Source organism: Schistocerca gregaria, chromosome 1 (assembly GCF_023897955.1).
Source record: "Schistocerca gregaria isolate iqSchGreg1 chromosome 1, iqSchGreg1.2, whole genome shotgun sequence".
NCBI lineage: Eukaryota > Metazoa > Arthropoda > Insecta > Orthoptera > Acrididae > Schistocerca > Schistocerca gregaria.
The window spans coordinates 886,828,301-886,848,249 of NC_064920.1; positions in this window are offsets into that span (position 1 = coordinate 886,828,301).

Sequence of the window (19,949 nt, forward strand, 5' to 3'; positions counted from 1 at the left end):
AGTAGGTAAATTGTATATCTTTTGCTTTATTACTCCACAGTTCACGTTGCATTCAGTACTGCTTGGGTCTATCTGGGCTTTCTCTTTTTGTAGCAGTTTTGTTTGTACGTTAACAGTGATACACAAAAGCATGGCTGGGTTTACTGACGAGGAGTTGAAAGAGGTGAACCTCGTGTATGGATTCACCGAATGTAAAGGAGAGTGGCTCAGCGACCCTGCAGTTAGCTGTTCTCGCAACTCCGGCAAATAAATCACAATAGTTTTATATCCGTACGTAGGCGTCTACTCTGTTTCGCGTTGTACGTTTCGGTGATTGCATAACTTAGGTTTTTTTTAATTTGCTGTGAATGTACTTAGACAGAAATAAAGGTATTTGGGCAACAAAGCGAATAAATAATTATTACTCTGGAGCTAGTCACCGGAGACCACAGGTCACTGACACCACAGGTCACTGACACCACAGGTCACTGACACCACAGTACTCAGAAAATATTCTTCAACAACTCCAGAAATTTCGTTGATGGGGTCCTTTTCCATGTAGAGTGAAGTTGTCGTATTTTTATGACCTTGTGTCAACAGGTGAATTATTAGGAGATGATATTTACGTGAAGGTGTTATCGTGACAATGAAATGAGATGTACATGGTCTGGCACTGTTTTTCTTGACTTACACTCGAACGATGAAAGTATGAATACATAAATAAAGCATTTTGGATAACTGCAAGCTTTCTGTACTGTTGCGCCAGGAATTCAACATTTTCTAGCGTGGTAGCACTTACATCTAAAAAAGACAGGACCAGTGCATAAGTTGCTCAAACAATAACAGGGCGATGTGACAGACTGTTCTGTTTAAAACCTCAATCTGAACCCCATAGGGTATGTGTGTGTGCCGAACCAGAGAACAGACTACTGGCAATAGGCGACAAAAGCCATTCACTTTAGTTTAGGAAGAATGGATACAAATTTCTCTTTCAGTGGATCAACAGTTAGTGTATAGTCTTCGGTAAAGACTGAGTGCTTTAACAACCAAACAATGTCAAACGGGCGATTAATCCCATAGCTTGCATCTTTAAATCGCTAGTGATGCGTGTACCTTTCCAGTCACATAACGTACCTTTTAATTGGTGGCGAGATCTTAATTGTCTCAACCGTTTGTGATTCGTAGTCTAATGTAGAAGATCTGCGGATGTCCTGACCACCGTTAACCTGATGGCCCTTGTAAATAGTGTTCTGTAGGGCCACCGATGTACGACCAGAGAAAATGCATCCAGCGTCGAATGGCTGGAGACAACGACGACGTCTCCGACATACGGAACACATTTTTCGTTAATAATGACTGAAACTTAAAAATTACAAAAGTAAAGAAGTCAGCTACACGCTTGATTGAAGAGGCCAATAAAGGTTTACAGAGGAACAACATAAGAGTAGAAGGATCAACGACTCAGGACATTTTTTCGAACGAAAATTTCAGAAATTGAAGGATTCCTACGCAGGAAGGGTGAGTTAACGGGATGAGGAAGGAAAAAGCATACTAGTGAAACGATGAAGCAATACTGCATGGAAAGGAAGAAAAAACAATAAAATATGAAAAATTGAAATTGGCACTTCTTCCTCTTAATACTCTTCTTCTGTACTGTTACTGTGAACATAACAAACCTACACGGAACAGAGATTCAATGATTATTTCATGGTGGCAAGCGACTGTAGCCGCGATAACTTTCATCTAAAGCATGTTATTTGTAATACCAACAAAAAAACCATCATGCGTCTCAGATAAGCATCTGCTAAACACGAGCATCACAGTTCAAATGATAAGGCTTATTAGTGGTCCACTATTGCCGACTGTAATACATATCTACAACCACTCAATACAGCTCGTTTGCATTCTTTCTGCACTGTCCAGAACCTTGGAATATGCAGTCCACAACCAGCTAACAAACTACACAACTGCAAACTATCTGCTAGACGACTACCAATCAGGTTTCCGCAAACATCGCAGCACAGCATCTGCCTTAATAAAGGTAACAGATGACCTGAAGTTTGCCGTGGATGCACAAGAGGCAACTACCATGTGCTTCTTGGAGTTCAGCTAAGCCTTTGGCGCTGTATACTTCCACATTTTACTTGCCGAACTTAAATGCCTAAATTTCTCGCCAAGTGCAGTGCAATAGTTTCGCCCGTACCTGACGTCTCGCTAGTGATTTCTCCTGTCTGGCACCACAGAGTCACAATGGAGGCAGGTAGTATTAGCCGACCGCCAGGTTTCGGTATTAGGTCCTCTGCTCTTTTCATTGTATATCGATATTGTGACATAAATTTTTGCCGTACCACATGTACCCAGGTGACCTATGGTTGTATCTAAGTGTTAAACAAATAAACCTGAATACAGCTGTCGAGAATTTCAGTACCGACCTGTGTCCACTATGAGAATGGGCGCTGAGTAAATAGTTAAAACTCATCCAAAACCTAAGCTGTACTGGTTGGTCGTTCTAGGGTCGTTATCCCGAATTATCTGAAGTCTCTACAGTCTTTGACTTTACATAGAACAATTTTCACCTTCTATCATTCATCAGTCTAGGAGTAATAGAAGATGAAAATCTAATTTTAACAAAGCACGTAAATGCAGTGTGCAACAAGGCACCAGCATCTCTCCGTGTCTTACAAAAATATAAGAAGCTCTTCCCTCGTGAGCTGACAAAAAGCTTGCACAACGACTTGTTATTTCAATCATTCATTACAGCGATGTATCTGCAAAGCCTCTCCCAGGAAAGCTGATGGCGCCTGGAACTGGTTACAAACGCCTGTGTTCCTTATATCTGTGTTGTTCGTCTCTTTGATCGTATTTCATCATCATTATGCACAGCTACCCTGGCTGCCTACAGACAAGCGCAGAGATTTCCGCACCTTCTCTCTTCTCTACTGTCATATCAACGAACACTGTTCCCCATATCTGTCCTCGATTTTAATGCTCTTATATGAACAACATGGCAGAAACATTCCACCCTCCTGTTCCTTCTCGAGGAACAGGAACCCGACTCTGAAATAACTTACCTTAATATATCGGAGAAAAGCATAACATCTCCATTTTCACAAGATTTTTAATGACATGTCTCCTAAACTAACCGTAATAATTATCATTGTCTGTGTACACATGAGTTACCCTTGTACGTCATTCTTTCCAATCAGATCTTCACTTCGCAGCATCGTTAGCTGGTACAGTCTTGTTAAATTTCCTTTTCCCAGATATCGTTATATCGGAAAATATCTACTTTGTACACCTATAAATTATTTTTATATCTGCCATTATCATTATTGTTACTATTATTATTATTGTTGTTGATTTTATTGTTATCATTATTAGTGGCAGCAGCAGCAGCAGCAGCAGTACAAGTACTGCCAGTATTAACTTTATCAGTTCATAGTCAGCATTGTTTACTCACACTGTCACTATAGACACACAAAACATTGTAATACTATTCTGCATACTAAAATTCTCATTTCATAAGAAACTATGGTGTAAAAAAAGGTGCTATATGTTTGTAATATTGGTTCGATGTGAGAGATGGCCTGATGTCCTAAACAGAAATAAATACACAAATAAAATAATAAACTGAATGTAGACGTCAGATTCGGTCATTCTTTAGTATCGCCCCTTCATCACCCACTAAGAATGAGACGAAAATGATGTAATAAGTTTGATATCATATACTTGGAGCCAAATTGCTATGGAGATTGGTAGTAATTGTAACCCCATTTATAGGTCACCAGCACAACTGACGGAAATGTGAGATAAAAATGTGAAAGTAGTGAATTTATAGGTGAACTGTGACAAATTCGACCGCTACCTTCGCCGAAAGAGAGAGGATCAGTTACATGGCTGTGCTACGCAGTGCACTGAAAGGTGAAGGTCGTAAGCGCGAGCTACGCAGGCCTGTTTAAATGAATGATAAGTGCACGTAGCTACTGTGTTGATGCGCTTTCGCTGTTCTCAGGAGCCGAATGGATTAATAGGGTAGATTTTTATGGCCCTTTCATTCCATTCCTGCAACACTGCAAGAAAAGCTCTCTCCATTGTTTAGTCTGTGGGGTTGTTTGAAGAATTTATTAATAGAAGTACGTGGTGATTAAATTTGTTTCTAAGGTAGGAATCACCACAATTAGGAAAAAGCAAGAAATTGCGAATACTTTTTGCCTTGAAATATACGGCTCCTTTCAGTTCACAGATGTGTAACTGCACTAATCGCAACAGAAACAAGCAACATATTAACTCGTTTGTTTAGTGTTGTCAGTACTCTCCCGGCAACAAAAACGTGAGTCATTCGCAAACCAGTAATTAATTTTAGCCAGATACATATTGATACATTAATGGCAATAATCAATATTTTTTTCACCCATGTGACATCCCACGTTAGGTGGAAATTTATACAGGACAATTCGAATATTTTTCCCGAGGACATGCAGCTTTACTGTATGATTAAATGATGATGGCATCCTCTTGGGTAAAATATTCCGGAGGTAAAATAGTCCCCCATTCGGATCTCCGGGCGGGGACTACTCAGGAGGATGTCGTTATCAGGAGAAAGAAAACTGGCGTTCTACGGATCGGAGCGTGGAATGTCAGATCCCTTAATCGGGCAGGTAGGTTAGAAAATTTAAAAAGGGAAATGGATAGGTTAAAGTTAGATATAGTGGGAATTAGTGAAGTTCGGTGGCAGGAGGAACAAGACTTCTGGTCAGGTGACTACAGGGTTATAAACACAAAATCAAATAGGGGTAATGCGGGAGTAGGTTTAATAATGAATAGGAAAATAGGAATGCGGGTAAGCTACTACAAACAGCATAGTGAACGCATTATTGTGGCCAAGATAGATACGAAGCCCACACCTACTACAGTAGTACAAGTTTATATGCCAACTAGCTCTGCAGATGATGAAGAAATTGAAGAAATGTACGATGAAATAAAAGAAATTATTCAGATAGTGAAGGGAGACGAAAATTTAATAGTAATGGGTGACTGGAATTCGAGTGTAGGAAAAGGGAGAGAAGGAAATGTAGTAGGTGAATATGGATTGGGGCTAAGAAATGAAAGAGGAAGCCGCCTAGTAGAATTTTGCACAGAGCACAACTTAATCATAGCTAACACTTGGTTTAAGAATCATGAAAGAAGGTTGTATACGTGGAAGAACCCTGGAGATACTAAAAGGTATCAGATAGATTATATAATGGTAAGACAGAGATTTAGGAACCAGGTTTTAAGTTGTAAGACATTTCCAGGGGCAGATGTGGACTCTGACCACAATCTATTGGTTATGACCTGTAGATTAAAACTGAAGAAACTGCAAAAATGTGGGAAATTAAGGAGATGGGACCTGGATAAACTGAAAGAACCAGAGGTTGTACAGAGTTTCAGAGAGAGCATAAGGGAACAATTGAGAGGAATAGGGGAAAGAAATACAGTAGAAGAAGAATGGGTAGCTCTGAGGGATGTAGTAGTGAAGGCAGCAGAGGATAAAGTAGGTACAAAGACGAGGGCTGCTAGAAATCCTTGGGTAACAGAAGAAATATTGAATTTAATTGATGAAAGGAGAAAATATAAAAATGCAGTAAATGAAGCAGGCAAAAAGGAATACAAACGTCTCAAAAATGAGATCGACAGGAAGTGCAAAATGGCTAAACAGGGATGGCTAGAGGACAAATGTAAGGATGTAGAAGCTTATCTCACTAGGGGTAAGATAGATACTGCCTACAGGAAAATTAAAGAGACCTTTGGAGAGAAGAGAACCACGTGTATGAATATCAAGAGCTCAGATGGCAGCCCAGTTCTAAGCAAAGAAGGGAAGGCAGAAAGGTGGAAAGAGTATATAGAAGGTTTATACAAGGGTGATGTACTTGAGGACAATATTATGGAAGTGGAAGAGGATGTAGATGAAGACGAAATGGGAGATACGATACTGCGTGAAGAGTTTGACAGAGCACTGAAAGACCTGAGTCGAAACAAGGCCCCCGGAGTAGACAACATTCCATTAGAACTACTGACGGCCTTGGGAGAGCCAGTCATGACAAAACTCTACCAGCTGGTGAGCAAGATGTATGAGACAGGCGAAATACCCTCAGACTTCAAGAAGAATATATTAATTCCAATCCCAAAGAAAGCAGGTGCTGACAGATGTGAAAATTACCGAACTATCAGTTTAATAAGCCACGGCTGCAAAATACTAATGCGAATTCTTTACAGACGAATGGAAAAACTGGTAGATGCAGACCTCGGGGAGGATCAGTTTGGATTCCGTCGAAATGTTGGAACACGTGAGGCAATACTGACCTTACGACTTATCTTAGAAGAAAGATTAAGAAAAGGCAAACCTACGTTTCTAGCATTTGTAGACTTAGAGAAAGCTTTTGACAATGTTGACTGGAATACTCTTTTTCAAATTCTAAAGGTGGCAGGGGTAAAATACAGGGAGCGAAAGGCTATTTATAATTTGTACAGAAACCAGATGGCAGTAATAAGAGTCGAGGGGCATGAAAGGGAAGCAGTGGTTGGGATGGGAGTGAGACAGGGTTGTAGCCTCTCCCCGATGTTATTCAATCTGTATATTGAGCAAGCAGTAAAGGAAACAAAAGAAAAATTTGGAGTAGGTATTAAAATTCATGGAGACGAAGTAAAAACTTTGAGGTTCGCCGATGACATTGTAATTCTGTCAGAGACGGCAAAGGACTTGGAAGAGCAGTTGAACGGAATGGACAGTGTCTTGAAAGGAGGATATAAGATGAACATTAACAAAAGCAAAACGAGGATAATGGAATGTAGTCAAATTAAATCGGGTGATGCTGAGGGAATTAGATTAGGAAATGAGACACTTAAAGTAGTAAAGGAGTTTTGCTATTTAGGAAGTAAAATAACTGATGATGGTCGAAGTAGAGAGGATATAAAATGTAGACTGTCAATGGCAAGGAAAGCGTTTCTGAAGAACAGAAATTTGTTAACATCGAATATAGATTTATGTATCAGGAAGTCGTTTCTGAAAGTATTTGTTTGGAGTGTAGCCATGTATGGAAGTGAAACATGGACGATAACTAGTTTGGACAAGAAGAGAATAGAAGCTTTCGAAATGTGGTGCTACAGAAGAATACTGAAGATAAGGTGGATAGATCACGTAACTAATGAAGAGGTATTGAATAGGATTGGGGAGAAGAGAAGTTTGTGGCACTACTTGACTAGAAGAAGGGATCGGTTGGTAGGACATGTTTTGAGGCATCAAGGGATCACAAATTTAGCATTGGAGGGGCAGCGTGGAGGGTAAAAATCGTAGAGGGAGACCGAGAGATGAGTACACTAAGCAGATTCAGAAGGATGTAGGTTGCAGTAGGTACTGGGAGATGAAGCAGCTTGCACAGGATAGAGTAGCATGGAGAGCTGCATCGAACCAGTCTCAGGACTGAAGACAACAACAACAACAATTCGAATATCCATGAAACACTTTAAAAAATCGATATAAATAAACCGCTTAACATAACGCCACAATGATACACCTCTTGAAAGACAAATTCTCAAAGGTTTTCTTGAACGAGGTACTCGTAATAAAAACCACCGTCAGGGGCGCCACCGACAATACTTGCTAGAAATCATGTCGAACCAGTCACAAAAAGCATTTTGTGTGCTGGAATTTGCCCGATACAACACACACGTATGGAGGACACACTGTCGACATGCAACTGTCGGACGCATCAGGGGTTCCGTGCCGCTGGGTGTCGTGTCCTACAAAACAGTCTATGGACTCCTATTCATCACTGAGAGAACTGTCAATGGTATCACCTATTCGACATGGTCCAATTGTGACTCATGCCATAGCTTGAAGCTGAAAACAGGGATTTCATCTTTCGATTAGACGGCACCCTACACGTTTCCTCAATAGTGCACGAGGTTACCTGAATGAGACTTTGACACCTCGCTGGATAGACTACGTTCACCCTCTAACCTCCTGCGCTATTCGAGTGGCCTATTGGTTACCAAACTTCTCACCTTGCGGTTTTTCTATTGGGTTTACATCAAGGAGATGTTCCACCTCTACTAAAGAACCTCGAACACTTGTAACACGTCTTCGTAGCAACTATCTTTACTATCACTCCTGATTTGCTAGGTCGGTGTGGCGAGAACTGCACAACCGGTTACAAATGTGCCTGTGACGATGGATGACTACGTAGAACATTTATAAGCAATGTGATAAAGTTTGTCTTTTGCATTCTGTATCATTTGCTACATTTTTGTTAGCCTTTGTTGTTCTGTAGCGATCTCTTATAATGCTTCATGGATTTCCTAATTATCCTCTACAATGTTAACATAAATTTAAAGGAAATATGTGAAGAAGAAATGAGACCATGTACTTTCATTGGGAAGAGCACAAAAAGAATGAACATTTTGTAATTTTTTGCTGAAAACCTTACAGACAGGATAACCACAGCTGTGATTAATCAGCTGGGGGATTAAAAAGCCGTTTCAACTTTATTTAATCCTTTTGACATCACGTCACTACCGCTTTTGTGCCACATTTACCAGGTGGGCAAAAATGTTGCTCTTCAGCCACGATTCCTTCATTTGCAATATTTAAACGGCCTCTGTACTTACTGCTTTCGTTCGTATATTCATCACATTTTCTTTACACCCGGCGGCGATTACCATTCTTGAGTAGACACGGATTTCCCCTTTTTTTTGTTGTAATTATTTTAAATTATTGACAATGTACAGAATTCAAGGAGAGTACCAAAGTATACGGAAAGGAAGGCTGCCTGACGTCACACCCGCTGCTGCTAGACGACTGGCGTAAATAAGCGATGGGAAGGCTGTGGTCGGAAACGTCGCGTTACAGAACTGCTTAGTCTGTTCCACCGTACCTATGGCATCTACAATAGGGTCGGAAACGCCGCTTTATGCCAATGTCTGAGGGCGGTTACCTGGTCATAGCTACGGTGGTTCTGGCCTTACAACCCGCAACGATTCCGTTTACATTTGATTATCTTTTGCTCATTCGAATTGTATTTGGATGAATCCGTCTTGAGAAAAACGCAATTTTATCTTCTACTTCCCAGACATGTTTCGCTGAAGTTTGAGCATCTTCAGTAGTCTTTTTTTTCTGCTGTTAGAATGCTGTGATAGAAATTTTGATGGAAAGAAAACAAAAGTCCACTAATGATGCTTAACGTTAGCAAAACATGTTTGGGAAATAGAAGAAAAGATAAAACTTCGTTTTGCTCAAGGCGGAACCGTTCCAGAAACAAGCAGAAGTGGACGGAAGAACTTCAAGATAATCCTGCTCATTGCTAATCTGGAACACAATACGATCTTCTCGAACTGTTTCTATTGGCTTTCACGCCGTGTTTGTATGAATACACGGCCGGTTCTGTCCGTCACTCTGTAGATGTCGTACAAGACATTTCTTCTGACAGCCCGCTTTGGACGAGTGGTTCTAGGCGCTTCAGTCTGGAACCGCGCGACCGCTACGGTCGCAGGTTCGAATCCTGCTTCGGCCATGGATGTGTGTGATGTCCTTAGGTTAGTTAGGTTTAAGTATTTCTAAGTTCTAGGGGACTGATGACCTCAGATGATAAGTCCCATAGTGCTCAGAGCCATTTGAACCATTTTGAACATTCTTCTTCCGACATGTTACATCACCCAGTGTTTAACTTCGCGACGCTTCTTTTGTAACTCGTGGAGTACCCATTGCTCCTCAGAACGCATCCAGGTGCTGCCTCGAGCATCCGAGATGCTGCGACTAACATATTCATCTTTCGCACGTTACGAGCGCATTAATCAATCCTCTTCTCTAGCAACGTTAATGATCAGGAAGTTTGCTGTTCTGCATAAGAGATATGTCAAAACATGTTGACTGAAATAATTAACAACGTCGACTCAAAAGGATTTTGCCCCCGTTTCAAATTCTCTAATGTTTTAAATGCCGTTCTATCGCACTTAAAACTGAGAAAGACAACGAAACCCCACATTTCATTTTCACTGCAAAGCATTTTCTTTCTCGCAGATGATTTAAAAAAATAATCATTACATTACCGTTTAAAAGCAAATGATGAATTGTGTAGTGTGGATAAATTTAAAGTAAATGCGCAAATGTTTTGAGGTTTTTGGTAGCAACGTTTAACGATGACTTGTCATTACATAGGATAACGTCTACTACAGTAATGTGCAAAACTTGGAAGTAAATCGGTCATGAAATTTTCGTGATATTTGCGTAACAACGTTAAACAATGAATTCTCTTAGTATAGTACTTACATACTCGGAGTAAAGATAAAGAAATCTTTTGCCTCCATAGGGCTTTTGAGCTGACGTAGGTACATTTAAAGTGTAGTGTAGGCGGATGGTACAAACTGAGTTGGCAACCATGCCACTAGCAACCTTTACTGTTCTAAAAGACGCAACCAAGGTGACTAACTCCAACGTTTTCTTTGTCATTTTTTTCACAGTGCTATAGACAGTTTCCAATAAGACACTAGATTGTATGACTGATTGGTATTTCCAGTTTATTCACGGATTTCTTCATCTGTACAAAACTTTCATTTTCTTGTGTAATTCATCCTTTTGCACCCATATTAAAATTTAACGTTTTGCCACCCCCCAAGAACCTGCCGCTGTGGGCAGTGCCACGGTTTGCCTTCGCCTCTCCACCACCTGCCCCCCCCCCCCCTCCCCGACGTCTCCCAGAACCGCCCATGATAATTATTTCTTTTGACATTACGCTGTTGCATGGTCGTCAAATACGCGAAATTTTGTTCCTACTCTTCTGGTATAAATATTCATGTAACTTGCACTACGTTATTGCAGTCAGAGTGGCCTTAGACCACTAAAATAAATACGCATAATAAGAAATGTTGACTAAAGATTGTAACGAGAAGGATGATCAAGATTTAACAACTCGCTGACGAGGACGTCATTAGAGAGGGAGAAAAGAAAACTCGGATTAGGCAAGGTAGTATAAAAAATTGGGACATGTAAATTTTGAAAGTACCATCCCGACATTTGCCTTAAGTAATTTAGGTAAATCACAGGAAGCTCTGAATGACCTACAGACCTCAGACCTCCAGAATGTGACTCCAGTATTTTACCCCTACTCCATCTATCACCGTAGAGAGGATAGCGGGAGGTTGGTATTGGCAGCCAGTGATTTCAGCGCACGTGCAACGTCACCTGAGCGAGAACGACACGTTTTATCGACAGCCTCCTCCCACCCCTCGGTAAACTTCCGCGACACGTCACACGCTACGCTACCGGGTCCCGCGCGCAAACCTTCACTCTTGCCAACTGCGACGGAGAACTTCGTAATAAAACGTTTCCCTCGACACATCCACCACCGCATTGTCTCCACAAATAGGCTCAATCCACCTGCAACGGTGTCTGCCTCATATAATGATACTGGCGATCTCAACTAGAAACAAGCTCTAAGTCACATAAATAAATGTCAAAAAAGGTTTTTTTATTCGTGACTTTTTATGCAACTTTATTCATACACGAAAGTTATTTCCTAATGAGCAGCATGTGTTGTTCTATTTTCTTTATAAAATAAAATAATTCCGTTTTGCAACTGGGAGAGTTTAGGAGTCGAAAATGTGATAGGAGATACCTATACATCCAACGGGTTTCGTTGCAGTGACGAATTTTTCCCAAGTGTGTGAACACTGTGGGCGCTGTAGACCCGTTACAGGAGACCTCGTGCTTAAGCTTGAGTACGGTCTGAGTAATCGAATACACATGCGGAAAGCTGTTGTTCTTGAGAAATCCGAATACAAGATTTTGGCCACGATATTCTTTGTAAAGGCAAGTCGTCGTTTCATGTTGTGGTGATCAATAGTTACAAATGAATAAATGGTGTACGTACTGACTAGGACTTGGTTCAAATGCAGCGTATGTATTGGACATAATATACACATTGGTGGAAATAGGAGACAAATAAATGGCACTGAGAATGTCAAGATATTCTCTCGAAGTTTTCGTGAAATGACTGGCGGAAGTTAAAGAAATGTAAATGGTGCCTTGAAATAACAGGCAAGTGAGCTAGGCCCACGGAAAGTAATATTAATGTTCCCCGATACAACAGATAATACCTTCTCAGCTGTCTTTACAAGGGAAGGAGGTTGTATACGTTGGCAGACGTCAGTCCCGTACGTGTTGCTGAAGATGCTGTCAACAACGGACTTTAAGAGATGAAAACCCTGGTACGTACGAGATCACAAAAACAACAATCACTAGAACAATTTGTCCTGTAATTCGTCACCACGAACTGTGTCATAATTATCTAAAACAATAGTCAGGAATACACTGTAGAATGTGTATGAAAATAGTTTTCTCACCTACTTGTCCCACTTATGGATGCTAAATGGGAAACACTCAAAGTCAAAGTTGTCAAGGCTGTACCCCTAGTTGGTTAGGAAGGAGTTGAAGTTTGTGATGTCTGAAGATGGGTGTAATACCGAAAAGCGTAACATGTTCTAATAAAAGAGTCAATTGAACATCTCATGACTTCATTGCGACTGTACAGCATTGGTTGTCAATTATAAACATAAAAATGATCGGAGGCCTCAGGCGGAATTTTATGTCTTGTGTAACAATGAATTTTGTTGTGTATTTCCATGACCACTCTCACTCTATGTAAAACAAGTTCACCGGACAAAAAATTAGCTACCTCCAAAGAAATCATTACAAGCATCATTTAATACCTTTAATTTTTCCCTGGACATGATAACCGCCTGGAATAGGTTAGGAAGTCAGTCCACAAGGCTGAGGAGGTACGTCGCTGAGAATCTGATGGCGCAATTTCAACACGTCCCACAGATTTCCTACGGGGCTCAAGTCAGGCGATTTTACAGGTCAATCGATATGTGATACGGTGCGGGAGTGTTCAGAAAACCAGTCACACATTAAAAAGCTTGTGGTGGCGTTGAGCCACATTATTGTATTACTTTTTAGAACAGTAAACTGCCATTTGACTGTGTGTCATTATATTTTCCTTTTGTACTACCAGTTTCGGCTTTTGTGCCATTACCAAGTACAATGTTAAAAATTGTTTGACCATTATTAATAATAGCCTAACACTTTCGGCATTGTAATTGATGACGACATAAAACCTAAAACCTGGACAGTGCAAAAGATAAATTTCATAGTACAGTCAAATGGCGGTTTAAGCTTTTAAGCAGTCATATATTCTTCCTGCCTGATGAACTTTGTTGCTGTCGTCTTTACGTGGCTGTCTAACCAATGACCTCTTCCACCTTGACCGACTCCAAATGTTCATTGCATGTAGTTACCTTCGCAAAGTTGTACCACTAACAACTTCATTCGCTACCTACAGCAATTCCTGTTGGGTTTGGAAACGATTTTGATTCACAGGCCGTGAAATGCCTCTTCGCTCCCTCTCTGTCAAGTTTTTTTTTTTTTTTTTTTTTTTTTTTTTTTTTTTTTTCTCCAAACCTCAATCACCACTGCCTTATTTTCACGTGGAGCCACTGCGCGCGTGGTTGAACGCGTCACTCGATCGGTGCGTCATATATACAGGCATTCATCTGTGCGTGAGCACGGAAGTGACTAATTCTTTGTTCGGTGAACTTCCTGCGAACCGCGGGACGCGTTCATTAATATGATTTGGTATGAATAACTAATTAACCAATTATTGTGTACGCTGTTATGAACCCCACGCTTGGAGCCACTTACTGAGCAGCTGCTACTGTTAGCTTACAGCTTGGAAAAATCTGTTGAAGACTCTCTGTCCTATCTGGAATTTTTATATTAATTCTTAATCCCACACTGATGGAGATAAACCATTGAAGATGATTTTGATAGAGATGAGAACACGCTATTTCAAAGAAAATTGGCTTCTGAGAAACATGCATTAAAACAAACAAATACATCATGAATTAGTATTTTATTCAAACGAATAATTATAACCCTTGTTCAGAATACCTTAGAACACACCAACTTGATGAAAGATTAACTGAAAACCGTAAGAAGAAAGACACAATACGAAAAAATTATCCGGACGGACCGAATATCGGTAGATGCGTTCTACATATACAGGCAAGGAAGTGATTACAGTTACAGAAAAATGGGATGATTCATTCAAGAGAAAGAGATTTACGAATTGAGCAAGTCAATAACGCCTTGGTCCACCTCTGGCTTTAATCCAGTTGCTTGCACTGCTTATGCAACACTTCTCATTGATAAATTTGTTGGATGTCTTCCTGAGGGATATCGTACAAAATTTCCAATCGGCGCCTTGGATCGTCAAAATCGCGAGGGATCCAGCGATCTCGCTGGCCAATGTAGTGTATGGCAAGCACGAGGACAACTCTTACTGTGTAGGGGCGACCGTTATCTTGCTGAAATGTGCACCCAGGATGGCTTCCCATGATGGGCAACAAAACGGGGCGTAGAATATGGTCGAGGTACCGCTGTGCTGTAAGGGTGCCGCCGATGGCAACCTAAGGGCCGTGGCATGAAATGAAACGACATCCCAGACCTTTACTCCTGGTTGTCGGGCCGCCGTTTCGGGAACGTCACTGCACACATCTGCAGTGATAATCCGGGCTCATTTCGAAGCGGGACTCATAACTGAAGACGGGATCTGCATCGCGATTCCAGACCGAAGACGTGTTCTGAGACGCCCCAGACAGCGTCGCGACACCAACCAGACTGCCGCCCGTTATACGGCCGACCACCACGAGTAATGGTCAGGGTGTCCATTTGTTTTCATAGTAGGGCTCCTTGGTTGTCGTCAGCAAAACTCTTACAGCAGAGCTGTACGTCGACGGTATTAACACCGTTTGTTTTGTTGTGCTTCTTGGCAAGTCATCCCGCGCCTGCATTTCAGCAAGGTGATTCCCCCGCGAATGGTGAGAATTTCTACAGCTTCTCCACGCTCTTGCCAAACCCTACTTTGGCCAGCAATTTCGCCGGATCTCTCCTCAACTTTATCGCCAGGCCGTTCCAACCATTTCGGTATTTTGACTATCTAACGTGCCAGATGGACGGAATATTGCACGATATCCATTACGAGACACACAAAACATTTATCGATCAGTGTCAAGTGCTGCATAAGCAAAACCAACTATGCGAAAGAAAATTCTACGCTGTGCTGTGAAAATGTGTGGTTTCATTTTCTTTCCACCAATCGGTTTTAGCTTGTATGTCATAAAGGAAATATGAAGGGCTTATTTCAATAGTGGGTACAAGTCCATTACCTCCACTTTTATGTCTATAATGCTTCTGAAATTAATGATCCAAACAAACAGCAAGGAAGGTTCATCTCTAGCAAGAAGCCATATGCTTGAATATTTCTGGTATCTTAACTGCAGATTTTTCAGAGCTCATTTAACTTACGGACTTTCTATCTGAAAATGAACAAAAATGGACTTGTGTCGCTATTGAAATCAGCCCTTCATATATTCTTTTTTCCATATACATGTTTTCCAACAAAAACTGTATACACCAATGTGCAGTTTTGTTTTCTTTTTCATAGTCGGTTTTAACTTAAAACCTATATATTAGGTAATTGGTATTTATTGCTTGTCGGCATATAATTACTGTAGAATTCTGCTATACGATCCCAGTCGTCCAAAACTTTGTAATGCTACCCAATCGCTGATCAAAACTACGTAATATTATGCCTTCGAAGCTGCTATCCACACAGATCTATGAGCTGGAGAGGTCTCTGTAATACACCTGTAGCTATAATCGCAACTAATTTACTGACCTTACACCTACAACTGAATTCCCATTCCCATCACTTAGTGCTGGAAATGGAAAAATACCATAAAAGCTTGGCTGTATACTTGCCTTTTAGAAACTTGTTAAGATTCGTGATTCTCTAATTTCGAACGTTTATGCTAACTCAATGATATTTTTGTTTCCTGTTCATTGGTTTTGTGTGGAAGCAAAGATTACACCCCAAAACATTTCTGCATTCCATATGAACTACATTATTTTTTGTATATCAGTCAATCAAGACTATTATCACCACTTAAGATGTTGTCCAATATTCACAAGAAATTTTAAATTCATTAAACCCAAACGGTTTTCTGTCAGCCAGTTTGAGGCTCAGAGATGGCATTCCTATAACTATTACGCTACCCCACTCCTCCGAAAATTTGGAATGGGACCAGTCCACACAGCAGCAGTATTAGCGCCTGTATATTTAATAGTGGTGGTAACAGTAGTATTAGTAGAGGTGGTATACGTTTTTGTAGTCCTAACTGTACCTGTAGAACTAACAATAGCAGTGGACAATGATAACAGCAAAATCCGTTAAATAACGTTTGCTACGCATTGTCACTGATGCTACCATCTTCTCAGATTTAGCGGCTGGAGAGATCGCTCTGCTACCCCCGTACATCAACATCATTCTATTTACCCATTAATTTTTAGCGACTTGAATTCCCAGTAAAGGTTTCGATTGCAGTACCTATAAACATGACTCAATGTCAGACATGTAAAAACTTCGAACTGCCTTACAATTAGAGTATTTCTCACATGGTCAATTGTTTGTTACCCTTTCATGAATTAGTAGTCTACAAAACCAGATAGTACGAAAATTGTACTTTTTGTACATTTTGTTATTACAATGCGAACAAAACCCGGAAAATAAACCTCAAAAACAATAAAGCCCGAAACGAAAACAAAGGACTATTTTTCGTTCAAATTCTTCATGACTTACTATAATTTCGACCTGCACACCTTAACAATGGGCAACGTCTCAACGGGGAGCAGAAACTTGCGTCTTCACCCAATTCCCAGGGATACCCCAGATTAAAACGTATGTCCAATTCCTCTGGATATTAATAAATCTTGAAACATTGCCAGGTTTACTATTGATGTATAAAATCTAAATCAAAGTTGATCATTGTGGGATGTTTAGTGTGTAAGAATGTAGTGTCTGTAAATTATATAAAATTGTATATAATATATTCTTGTAATATGTATAGACTGTAAAACATATAATTGTAAGAAGTGTGGTCTAGTTAATAGTTGGTCTGTTGACTTCAGTCGTTGGTCACGTGAGAAATTTTTTACGTTTGCGAGCAGGACACGTTTCGTGGTGCTGTAAATTGTCTGTTGTTTTGTGTAAGATTGTTTCGTAAGGTTTGCGCGGCTCCTGAGCCACATGAGTTTAAGGGTTGGTCGGGACATGGAAATCTGGGCGATCGATCTGATCATTTTGCAAGTCAGTTTCAATTAAAACAAGAGTTCATTACAATAATCTAAATACCCACACAGTACTCATCAAACATTAGCGGAATATCGAATGTGATCAGAAACAGTCCGTAAATCTTTCAATGATGTTGCAGGGTAGGTTGTGCTGTGAAGACAAAAACTCGAGACGTTGAGCGGTTTCCGAGTAAATTAGAGTTGAAGTTAGCCAGTCAGGCTGCTGCCCGCGCAGATTCAAGCGGCTCGCCAGTGACGATGTCGCCAGACGTGATCTTCATTTCATTTCCCAAGACTGAACTAGAGAGCGATATAAAAGTGAGCATCGGACGCTGATAAGTATCCAACCCGAACCAAGGACTGAGCAGTCTCGTGCGCTATCATATATGGTTCTACGATGTGAGAACATTATATCTGGCGTTCTGCTTGAATTTGCGCTCGCAACTGCCTGATTGCCTAACTTCAGTGCTAACTCGGAAACTTCGCAATATATAGCACTTTCTTCTGAACAGTTTTTCTCAGCACAAACTACCCTGCAACGCTCTTACAACCATATCAGCCTGCCTTGGACCACCCTGTAGAATTATTTTAATGTTCACCTATTTGGTACTTAATAATATTTCAGCGTAACGGTCCACTAGTTGGAAGATCTTTGAACAGTGAATACCAGTGTAGAAATCGTTGTCTGAACTTTTACTGTGATCTTGAATCCACTTACTGATCTTCAGGAGTTTAATTTAGTTTGAATGATTCGCTGCAAGGCACAAGGCCTTTGGCTTACTTTCGTTACTGCCTTCGAAACGCTCTGCTAGCTCTTCTAAATCAGTCAGTTGATTTACTATTGGTTTACTGTGTTTCAGCATTATCCTGTCCAAGGTCACCATTATAAGGTAGCTCTGTAAGTGATCCGAAGAAACTGATAGTGAATTTTAGCACGTTCGGTGCCCGGGCAATGCCAGGTGGTGTAGCTTGGGGAAAGCGCTAATCCTGTGAATCCACAGGGATCATCCCTTTAATGTCCCCTTTATTTCAATAATCAGTTGACTTAGTTATGTTGTCATATAATATTTTCACTGATTATTTCTGCTATATATATATATATATATATATATATATATATATATATATATATATATATATATATATATTTGTCTTATAAAAAAATCAATGCTTCAACAAGATCTTAAAGCAACTATGTATGACCTAATCCCTAATTTGCAGATGAGCCATATATGCAGTATTAAAATCGTGTGCTGTCCTTTGATAGTTAGGTATCATCAAAATGATTCCAACTGGCAATTAATTTCACGTCATTTTATCAGCGGCCAAAAAACCCGTAAAGTTGAAATAAGTGTGTGTTTCTTCGTTATTTGGGTAGATATTACTCTCGCAGAATCCTACGGGTTAGCCAGACTGAAGACGAGATAGAGGTCGATGCATGATGTGTTCGATCTTAACGGGCTCTGGACAAAGACTATTGTAACATTCAAGAAACAGATGGCAGTTCCAGCAGGCAAGCGATATTCGATCTTTTGTCTATTCAAGTATATCACACAACATTTATTTACTTTTCATGTTGGTTGCCAGTTCTGCAAGTAGCACAAGTTTCAGTGCTGCATATGGTGTAATATAATCAAGATGGTTGTGCTAGTAACAGAAGCTACTAATATTTGCAGTAGTATTACTACCTGCAATAGTGCTAGTAGTACCAGCAATAGTAATGACGTTAGAGGGTTCGTGATGCTGGTTTCGAGAGGTCTGCGTAACAACATTCCGCAAATAACCAATTTTTATTAACAAACACAAAAACCCAGTCATGAGGTGAGCCACAAAATCATAATTTGAAAACGACTATGTTCAACAGCACCCAAAATGTACAATCATTTAAAACAATACAAAATTGAATCCGTTAGGTATTTAGTAATAACCATACATAATGGCCACCAAAATGAACAACAATTCAGAGAAGGCAAATAGCATTATTTAGGAAGTTACTTAGGAAGTTTGAAATTTATTAAATGAGGTCAAGATAACAACAAAAATTGACGTCCACACTGCCTCAAAGTAATAATAGTACACGAGACTCTCATAGGGTTTAAATACCAAGTTAACAGTTACACAGATAACTTCAAATCGGCCTTAAATTAAAAGTAACAAAATCTCGGTTTAAATAAAAGGGCACAGCAAAATTGATAACAGTCAAAATGAAACTTAGAAGTAACAGATACTGCTGAACGTTCTTGAACTATTGCACAGTGTTAGCCCTCCAACATGAAGCACAATATAACATGAGTCTCCTACATTTAAGTTAATGGTAATGACCATAGTCTATGGTGTAAACCGTCACTTTGAATAATTAAACGGCAGCATCAGTAAGCTAGTGCAGTTTGCCACTGTACATCTTTCTAGCAAGCTAACCATTGCAAAAGGCAAGAGAAACAGAAGAGACAAATTTATTGACATGATATCCTGGCTGAAGAATCCATAAATGATTACCAATTCATGTCAGTTCGGCATATCCGGCAAGAAATGCTCATGCAGTCAAAGTTGCCTCTGCAGTGTTCACTTGTTGGTGATCACACAGGAACTGAGGCTGACCCAGAAGGCAGAAGCAGAAGATGGTGGAGCACCCATCTGAACAAGGGTGGTAGAAGTGCACAACTCAGGCAGCTCGCGGTTCGGCAGGCGTTCAGATCTGACCACAGGCATGATGGAGTTGAACCGCCACAGTAGTAGTACTCGTAGTTGT